The 10383-nt window shown below is 51.7% G+C and overlaps 1 long non-coding RNA gene across 1 annotated transcript in view; it reads right to left on the bottom strand.

The window, feature by feature from the left end:
• Positions 1-1688: 1688 nt before the first annotated feature.
• LOC144178626 (uncharacterized) overlaps positions 1689-10383 on the bottom strand; it is a 206696-nt gene continuing 198001 nt past the window's right edge. The window contains exons 3-4 of the long non-coding RNA XR_013324032.1: positions 2881-2934; positions 1689-2123 (exon numbers count right to left, since the gene is read on the bottom strand). This is a non-coding gene — a long non-coding RNA (uncharacterized LOC144178626). The remainder of the gene's footprint in view (positions 2124-2880; positions 2935-10383) is intronic.

Below are 10383 nucleotides of genomic sequence, written 5' to 3'. Positions count from 1 at the left end.
TCAAAATCCAAAAGAAGGCAGCGGGTCACCAGATCTTCGACTTTCTCTTCTAGCGGATGCGCTACTGGAAAACTTTTCCGCAAGCAAGGAGAGGATGCAAAAAAAAAAAACGTTTATTTGAGCCGATAATAAATAATAAAAAAAATTACGCCCACCTTCCCTCACGGGAACCCTGGTGTGATGCGACGCTGAAGGGGGTTCCATTGTGCGTTTCCGTTGGGTCGATTACTCGAATTGCGTGAGCGATCGTCGGGTAATGCGAGAGAGAGAGAGAGAGAGAGAGAGAGAGAGAGAGAGAGAGAGAGAGCAATCGTAGCGCGGACCACCATCGACTGAGAGACCGGCCGGAGTGCGGCACTCCGCTTATATGCGCAGCGCGCCCGAAGGAGAGGAGACCGCGGAGAGAGAGGGTGCTGCACATGCGCACAGCGCGCATGCGCCGCGCGCAGCGCCGCCCACCGGCGGAATGAGCGAGCGCGCCGCACTGCGTGCGCCACAGATGTTGGTGGAGAGGGCGCGCTATCACGGCGAGAGGAGAGGGGGTGAGCGGAGGAGAGACGCAGCTGTGCGGCCGCGGACAACGACGACGCAGGAAGGACAGGGCTGCCGGCAAGAGATGCTCCTCTCACCGTCGCATCTAAAACTTCGCCATTTTCACTCGGTGCCGCTCGTCTTGACCACTTACCCAGGTGCAGACGAAGCTACCCCAGCGAGTAATGAACTGCGAAGGCAGCAGGGCTTAAGGCGTGCAGCATGAGCCATTTGCACCTTGAGAGAAGGGCGGTGAAGGCTGGTTGCCAGCGGCGGCCCACAATTCACATAACTTAGTCGACTAAAATCACGAATGAAACAAAGATAGTGGCTAAAGCTTTCTGTACAATCCATGTTTACACACTGGAGTCCATAGCCATACAAAGTAAAAAAAGCGTATAAAACCGTTATATATTATAACGTTATAACGTTCTTATAACGTTCTGTGGCACGAAATTTATAAGCGAAAAAAAGCCAATACGCACAATAACGTGATAGTCCTGGCCTCTTCAGCGTTACACAGGGTTTACACTATAGTCCGTTCCTCATGCTGCGAAAAAGACCGGATTGCGCCGAGAAAACAGCGGGCTGAACGGAAACGCCGAAGAAAAGGGAAAATCCCGCGGCTTCCGCTTAGACGCGTTGTAGCCGTATACGTCACCAAGGGCAACGCAACATACCATATTTGGCGGCCTCCGACGACATACGCGACTGTCATGTCCATCGGAGTACGGCTTCTGCGTTCGGTCAGGCCGTTATTTCTTCAGTGTGCTAAGCTGCGCTGGCCCAGTATTTTAAACCACAGAGCCGAATCCGTTCTTCAACAACGTCTCCCGTGAACTTTCGTCCTCAGTGCGCAATAATAGTGTGAGAAGTGCCGTGATATAAGCAAGATGATGGAGCGCAGATTAATTGGGCTACATCAATGGCTGTAGCTAAAAAAGAGTGGCCCGTTCAGTATGTCTGGTCTAGTAGTGAATGCAGACTACTACCCTCGGCGGTTAGCTGTTAATTTATACAGAAAATCGAGCAAGTCGACACCAACTTTCTCAAGACCACGCTAGAGACTCGCACCGTCTGTAACAGGCCGGGCGAAAAAGTGTCGGATGCTTATGGCGCTTACAGTGCGACGACCTGGCGACATACCTCTGCGTCTCTCCCTATTATTTTTTAAAGCAGAAACGCTGGCAAAGCCAGTAGAGAGTGCGGCCGATGCCGAGGGGACCCTACAAGACGTCACCATGCGTGGAATGTGGGATTCTTAGCTCGAGGCTCCTTGAGGTGAAAGAGAAGAAACGGGCGTCATCCCTGGAGTAGCTTTACTTGTAAAGCAGAACCTCGCGAATGTAAGGGGGAGGCTGACGATGGGCAAGACTGAGAATCGCAGAAGAGGGGCTGCACATAACGAGGCATTCTTTGTTGCTCCTCCTGAAATACTTGCGCGTCGGGAAAAAAAGCCGAGATTTGAGTGAGGTAGTCATCCAGGTCTCCGTCTTCACGTATCGCCACCGTCGGTTGATGAGAGCGAGACAGTAATACTAAACATGTTCCATCCTCATCAATTACTTTTCGTTTTGACGCTCTCTTGAGGACTGCGCGATGAAAGAGGCGGCAAAGAACAACAAAAATGGCATGAAAGGTCATGTATCGTAAATGCAAAGACCAACAATCTCAAAGCCCACAAAAAAGAAGCAAATGCGAGAATACTTAACATTGATACATAAAAAGTGATGTATATATTAGGTCTAAAGAGGGCTCTCTAAAAAATATTGGGGAGGGGGGGGGGGCATGGGTGGGTTTAGACAAAATGAATTTAGGGTGCGGAGAACTTCAGCGGCTAAAACGCATTCGAAAGACGTGTCTTAGAAGCCAGTCAGTTGTGAACAATCAAGGTAATGATTATACAGATGATAATAATAGTTATGGTGATTTAATCGTTTTAGTGTAAGCATACGTTCAACGCGCTAGTTGAAAGGTGACGACGCCATTTCCTATCATACCCGCCCCGCAGCTGAAGCTTTGAAAATCAGCAACAACAAAATCACCCAGGCAAACACAAACCAAACGCAGGAGCTCCAAAAACACGTTGCCATTAAAATTAAAATAGAGAAAAGACGCTTCGCAAACCATGTGTCAGCCACACAGTAAGTGAACTTGACGGGGAACTCACGTTTTCAAGAACAAGTTCGTAATCCAATAATATCAATCGCGCTTATTGGGCGCTCGTCTTTAGGACTTATGTGGCGACGCAACTGTCGGGTCACCTTAATGAAACAAATTTATTGAGGAATTTCTTGAAAGAAATTTCTTCGTCTTAGAGACCATGACGAAATCTGAACTTTGACTTACCGGTTATTGTCGGGGAAGCACTGTGGAAAAGCCAACGCAGTCCTCCTTTGACATCTAATAAAAATAAAAAGGAAAAATTAGGCAACCAGCGTATTGCGAACAAGAAAACGCCTCGACTGTTGAGCACGATGACGAAAGGAATAAGAGAACACAAGCAAGCACGCCAGCAATCGCAACCTCTAACATACTTGTGTTTTCTACCGCATGTGTGTCTGTTGACCTGCCGGTCCAGCTTTCTGTGCTCGAAGAAACCTAGTTCCAAGCAAATACGATGGACATAAAGGGAACACAGCGTATACGTTGAACGCTTCCACGGTATCATAATGGTGCCTGGGGAGACAGAACCCCAGAAACAAATTTCTCTATCTGCACTGCAAAAACATAAAAGAAACGTTAAGGCGACGCCGGGCGTTAACTTCGCTCGAGTAAACACTGACAAAAAAAAGTACACCATCCAACAGTAGGGGAACCCTGAGTTGTATGCGAAGCAGCCATGGGGTCGACTGAAGTTCCCATTAGTTTTCAGATCGTCGTTTCCGTTGACGTTCAGCTACGCGTGCCTTGGTTGTATCAGTAGCTTCTTGACGTAATTTGAATGAGCGAAGGACATAAGGCGCGTTCGTAGCACATGCTCCCGTCTCGGTTTGTAGCGCAGTGTGAAGAGCGCCACGTACCTCCCGTTGCAGCCAGAGAGTCGTGGGATCGAAACCAGGCGCCGCCTAACTATTTCTTTTTATAGTGGACTGCGCTGACGTCAGCCCAAACGCTGACGGGGCTGAAGAGACGCGCATGCGCAGTAGAGTGCGGACGGCGGACAAGGGAGGGAGGTACACAGCCCCGAGCATGAGATACTTCGCATCTAAAAAATAACTCACTGCAAAGAATGGGTCAAACTGAAGGGGAGAGAGCAGACATTGTAAAATGATCGCGATAAATAGTCCAGGCTCCATCCACCAGCTTTTATTTTACTGTATAAAATGTAGGGGACGTGGATCAAATTAGGCTAAAAAACTAGAAGCCATCTCAGAGGCGAGATCTGTTTCAGGAATTTCACTGCAAAGCCAGCTTTTTTTTTTTTTTTTCAGGCACATCGCAGTCCGTTATAAGCGTATAGGCACCGGTCACTGCCCAGAGGGGGATAGAGTGCCCGCGACACCCAGCGCCGCCTTCGGTAGATATGTGGAACACTGGGTCTGTCAACGCGTGCCAGCACGTTCGTTACTGGGACGCGCTCCTTTCTCGCCGCACACGGTGAATCATTGTAGTAGCACCTTTTATGTGTGAAATAAATTGCACTATTTTACAATATTCTTTCAGATAGTGGAGAAGAACGAAGGCAGTGTCCTTGACGTTGAATGACAAGCATCGGAACTTCCAGTAAGCAAATAAAACAACTGCTTTAATTGGACTAAACGCTGCGCATACAAATTCACATCTTCTTCCGTCGCGTTCCTTTTTGCCTCTGCCCGTCCGTCCTACACTTCCCTCGCTCTCGGCCAGGGCTCAGAGTCCGATCACCGCCGGGCGGCGGGCTCTCCCTCTCTGTCTGGGTCATGAGGCCCGATTTGGGGGCTGTGCGCGAGACGTTGTGTTTAGGCGACGGGCCACGTTTTCAGCTGGTCGGGAGGCCCCTATTTGGGGGCCGCTTTCGATGTCTTGCGCGGGAACTCCAGGGGCCGTATACTCAAGATCGTCTGGCGCTTCGTTCGCGACACATTCCCCCCCGAAATGACGATGTCATTTCTCTCAGTCTCTCATCTCGAGAGGGTAGAGCACTTGGATGGGGCGCCTGACTGTCGATCCCCCGGATACCCGCACCGTACAGGATCGCACTTTTCCGTCGCGGCCAGGGAAGGTGTGCTCAACCCGTCCCATTTTCCAAAGTTGTCTGGGCTGCAGGGACTCTTTCAGTAGCACCAAGTCCCCACTCTTCAGGTCCCTCGGTGTTCCTCGGTGAATTTTAGATCCCTGCAGTTCGTTCAGGTATTCTGATGCCCACCTCTTCCAGAAGTCGCTTAGCAGTTTGCTTCGATGGTCAGCATTTGTTGCAGGTTGCCGCAAGACACTTCGGCGATCTCCTTGCGCTGTAGTCCTGGTAAAGATGTTAGCCGTTTTCCGGTCAAGAAGAAAGCCGGACAGAGGGCATCAGGCTCAGATGGTTCAGTGTAGACGTGGGTCAATGGGCGGGAATTGAGCATGGCTTCCACTTCACTCAGCGTTGTCGTGAGTTGCTCGAAGGTGAGGTAACTAGTACCCAACGTCTTCTTTAGGGCTTGTTTAGTCAGGCCAACCAGGCGCTCGTAGAATCCACCCCACCACGGTGCACGCTCCACGATGAATTTCCATTCAACACGGGTGTTTGCGATAAAGCTCCTCACATCGTCGTTTCGTATGACCCTCCATAGCATAGCTAGGTCCTTGCTGGTTTTCTTGAAGGTGAGGGCGTTGTCACTGTAAACGGTACTTGGTACACCGCGGCGGGCAATGAATCGTCTGAAGGCGAGAAGAAAGGAGACCGCTGACATATCGCTGACCAACTCAAGATGTACTGCTCGCGTGACACCGCAGGTGAACAGCGCAATGTAGCACTTTGACGTAGTGGCACCCTTGACCAGCAGTGGCCCTGCGAAATCAACACCTGTCACCTCGAAGGGAGCTGCCTCAGAGATGCGATCGGCTGGAAGCGGCGCGGTAACCTGAGCGGCTGGCCGTGAGCTAAAGCGCTGGCATGTTATGCATTCCCTCAGTGTCTTCTTAACGAGTGGCCTCGCTCCAACCACCCAGTACCTTTCTCTGAGCTGCGCCAACGTATCACGGATGCCTCCGTGAAGCACTTGACGGTGGCACTGGACGACCATCTGTTTTGCGAGGCAGCTCTGTTTAGGCAGTATAATAGGGTGCTTTGCGTTGTAGTCGAGTTGACTTCGTTGTAGTCTTCCATCGACTCTGAGAAGGCCATTGTCATCCATCATAAGTGACACGTTCTTTAAGGGTGAGTCTGTAGGCATTTTTCTTTGGTTTTTGAGAGACTCGATTTCTCTTGGGAATCCTTTTCTTTGTTCTTGAAGGACCCAGTACTGTTCAGCCCGGTCCAACTCTTGTGCTGTCAGTGGTCCAGGTTCGTTATTTTCTCTCTTGGCTTTGCCAACAAAACGAAACACCCATGCAGTGATTCTCAGTATCCTCGTTAACGAACTGTAGTTCCGCGCGTCAATAATAGCCTCTGTAGTCGGTGGTGATGACGTCGTCGGTAATACATTCGCTTGCTTTTTCTGCTCAAGCTCTGACTCACTGAACACAAAGTCGAGAACATCATGAGGCCACTCGCTCTCCCCTAGGCATATCCAGGACGGTCCTGCCCACCACAGTTTCGTCGTTGTCAAGTGGGCCACCGGCAGCCCTCGAGTCAGGAGATCCGCTGGGTTGTCCTTTCCAGGGCAGTGCCTCCATGAAAGATCGCCGGTCAGTGTTTGGATCTCGACGACTCGGTTGCGCACAAACTGCTGCCAGCGGTCCGCGTTCCCGAAAATCCAGTGTAAGGCAATGGTGGAGTCTGTCCACAGGTAGGCCGTTGCCGGTCGCTCGTCCAGAGTGTTAAGGATGTAGCGGCACAACCTGGCTGCGAGAAGACACGCCATCAGTTCCAGTCGCGCCAGGGTCAACTCTTTCACTGGGGCAACACGTGATTTGCTCATCACGATGGTTGACATGGTACCTTCGTCGTTAGTGACTGTGATGTAAGCCACTGCTCCGTAGGCGGCTGGGCTGGCATCTGCGAAGACATGTAATGATACCGATGTTTGTTGTCCTGAGATGTCCGCTCCGTAAAACCGCGGCACCTGGATTTCAGGGAGGTGTCGTAGTTCTTGGATCCACACGTCCCAAGCGTCAGCAATGGCACTCGGCAAAGGGTCGTCCCACTGGATACACTGGCGCCACAGCTGCTGGAAGAGTATCTTGGCACGTACGATGAAGGGTGACAACCAGCCAAGCGGGTCGAATATCCGTGCCGTTGTTTGCAGCATTGAACGCTTAGTGCTGCACCCAGATGTGGCGTTGTCCAAGCAAGGCGAAAATGCAAGTACGTCCGTTATTGGATCCCACGTCAGTCCCAGTACCTTCAGCACACCGCACAGATAGCCGAGCGGCTTAGATCCACGAGAATCTTCTTCAAACTGCGAGCGAAGCCTTTCGTTGTTGGATGACCATTTGTGGAGCTTCATGGAGGCGTCAGTGAACATCTCGTTAGCCTCGTTGTAGAGTTTCAAGGCCGCTTCCTCGTCGTTGGCTCCCGTTAGGAGGTCATCCACATAGAGGCTGCGTCTCAATTGATGTGCAGTGAGGGGAAACTGCTCCTCGCAGCCACTCAGGTGGTGCTGTAAAGTGGCCGACAAGAGAAATGGGCTTGCCGTCGTCCCAAATGGAACACGTGTCATTCTCCAAGTGTCAACCGGAGGCATCGTGTTGCCAGGCTGGGGTGTCTCACGGAACCACATAAATCGGAGGGCATTTCTGTCGTCTTTCCTCACGCCTATTTGCAGGAAAGCTTGTTCAATATCCGCGACGAGAGCTATTCGATGTCTGCGGAAGTTGAGTAGCAGTCCGACAAGGTCGGCCGTCAAGTTAGGCCCAGTCTCTAGGTTTTCGTTGAGGGACTTCGAGTTCTTGTGGTGTGATGAGGCATCAAATACTATTCGGAGTTTTCTGGACTCACGAATCACTGCCTGGTGTGGCATGTAGTAGACGTTCTGCCCATCGTCCACTTCTCCTTCGACGCGTTCTACAATGCCTTGAGCAATGTATTGTCTGATGACCGCATCATATTCTTCAAGCAGTTCTGGCGACTTCAAGAGCCTGTTTGTTAACTGCTGCAGCCTTTTCGTAGCGATTTCCTTGTTGTCGTCAAGAGATATCTCCGTTTTCCAAGGCAGTGCCACTTCGTACCGGCCGTCGACCTTCGTTAATGTCTGTTCGAAGACCTCCATCGCAGCGCATTCGCCTGGCTTGCGTTCTTCCTTGTCAGTGATTCCGATGGATTCCAAGGTCCAAAATTTGCTCAGGACATCTGCCGTCTTGTCTTCAACGACCGATGTCCGCAAAGTAACAGTCTCAGCACACCGGTTTTGCTGAGATGTCCCTTCTATTGGACCCTGCACGCTCCAACCGAACACCGTCTCAACAGCCCTCAGACTTTCGCCGAGTTTTCTCGTTCGGCCAGTTGTGAGGCCCCAGATGTACTCGGAGCCGATGAGTAAACCAATGTCCTCAGGAGCGTCGCCGTTGGCGAGGTCGGCGATGTCGCAGTCAAGGTGTCCAAGCTGATGCGCGACTGACTGTGGCGGAGCCGGTATTTTATGGTCGCAAATGACGTCGGTTTCCAGCACCTCCAACTTGAACCGGCGTCCCTGTTTTGTGTTCAGCGTCACCGTTACTCGCTGGAACATCTTTTCTTCTTGACGACCGCCGAACACGCCAACTGTCAATCTTTCGTTTCCCACGACTTGACATCCGAGCCTTTTCGATGTGGCAGACGTTATAAACGAGCGTTGGCTTCCTCCATCAAAGAGCGTGCGGATTTCAGCGTTGTAAGTTTCTCCGCTGCACATAACCTTCGCTGTTGGAAGCAAGACGACCGTCGTCTTAGCTGCAGGCACCCCATCATGGGTTACGGTTCCTAGGCTCACGTGCGAGTTGTTGACAGGCTCCGTTGATTCGAGCGACTTTCTCGCTGTATACGTTGGATCGCACATGGTGGTGGCATGCTTCTTGTTGCATTTCATGCATTTTACGTTCACACGGCATGCGCGTGCTTGGTGCTTCCCCGTCGTGCAACGAAAGCATCGTCCGGCAGAAAGCAACATCCTCTTCTTTTCCTCGATAGACTTTCCAGAGCTGCAGTTCTGGGTGGAATGCGCGTTGTCGTCGCAGAAAAAGCAGCATTCTTGACGTGCACTCTGGGTCAACGTTGAAATGGAGGATGCATGCCTCTGAGGTCGCTGTTCAGGTTGTTTCTGGCGATCTTTTTGCTCATGCTTCACTTCCTGCCTTACGTCCATGCGACGGAGAGCAGCCAGGTTCTCCCGACTTTCCACTTCTACTCTCAAAAAGTCCAGAAGCCGACAAAAAGACGTCACGGTACCTTTCTGCGAGTCAGTGGTAGTCTCGGGCACACCCTCAGTGTGAGGCGTTTGTCGGCTGTAGTGGTCGTCGTTCGATGTATCGAGGACGCGTTTCCGACTATAATCGAGCAGTAGGTCCCCTGGCAACGCCCTCTGTGCGATGGGTAGCAACATCGAACTGAAGGTCTCCAGCTTGCGCCCGAGTGTCTCCAGGCCTCTGATGTGGGCTGCCAGGGTGTCGTGCAGTCGACGCAGTCCGCGCACATCTTCCGACGACCGAACAGGCTTCAAATCAATCAGCTTTTTGAAGTGCTCTTGTATGAGGAGTTCCTCGTTTCCGAATCGTTTTTTTAGTAGTTGCACGGCATCGTTGTAGCAACGAGCTGTCGGTGGAAGTCCAGCGATGGCGGTGGCAGCATCTCCAGTGACGGACGCCCTGAGGAAGTTGTACTTGTCGATAGATGAAAGGTCTTCATTTTTGTCGACAACCTCCTCGAAGAGCTCCCAAAAGTGCTGCCACTCGTTGCTTCGCCCGCTGAACTTGATCAGCTCCAGTTTTGGCAACTTGATCTTAGACCGTTGCGTTTGCTCTGTGCTGACCACCTCGTTGATGACCGTTGATGGGGCAGCACTCGGCACTGAGTCGCCGTCTATGCGTTGCTGGAGTCTTGTGAGGCACGATAAGATGCGGTCGTTGTAGTCCAGCACCTGCGCGCACTCGTCCTCGAAGTCTTCATCTGGCACGAGCGTCTCGATTTTGTTGTCGAGGATCTCCAGGTTTTTCGTTACTTTTTTCAGCCGAGTGTGCAGAACTGCAGCTTCGCTTCCTGGGAGGTCCCTCTGCATAGCATCTTGGCACTCGTTCAATATCCGGGTGACTTGAGAGCGGAGAGCGGCACGTTTTTTGAGGCAGCGTTCCATGGCGTTGAGCTTACCAGAAGGTCCGATGTCGTTCGTTGGCGGAGCGTCCAAGTCGTTGTGGAGACACGCAGTCTATTGAAGCCAATAATTGGACGACTCCCGGGTTTCGGCACCAAAGTTTTTGTCCTTGACGTTGAATGACAAGCATCGGAACTTCCAGTAAGCAAATAAAACAACTGCTTTAATTGGACTAAACGCTGCGCATACAAATTCACATCTTCTTCCGTCGCGTTCCTTTTTGCCTCTGCCCGTCCGTCCTACACTTCCCTCGCTCTCGGCCAGGGCTCAGAGTCCGATCACCGCCGGGCGGCGGGCTCTCCCTCTCTGTCTGGGTCATGAGGCCCGATTTGGGGGCTGTGCGCGAGACGTTGTGTTTAGGCGACGGGCCACGTTTTCAGCTGGTCGGGAGGCCCCTATTTGGGGCCGCTTTCGATGTCTTGCGCGGGAACTCCAGGGGCCGTAT

This window comes from Haemaphysalis longicornis, unplaced genomic scaffold, assembly GCF_048455015.1.
Source record: "Haemaphysalis longicornis isolate Haplotype H1 unplaced genomic scaffold, Haemaphysalis longicornis Haplotype H1 scaffold_4, whole genome shotgun sequence".
NCBI lineage: Eukaryota > Metazoa > Arthropoda > Arachnida > Ixodida > Ixodidae > Haemaphysalis > Haemaphysalis longicornis.
This window is presented reverse-complemented; position numbering and strand designations above follow the sequence as displayed.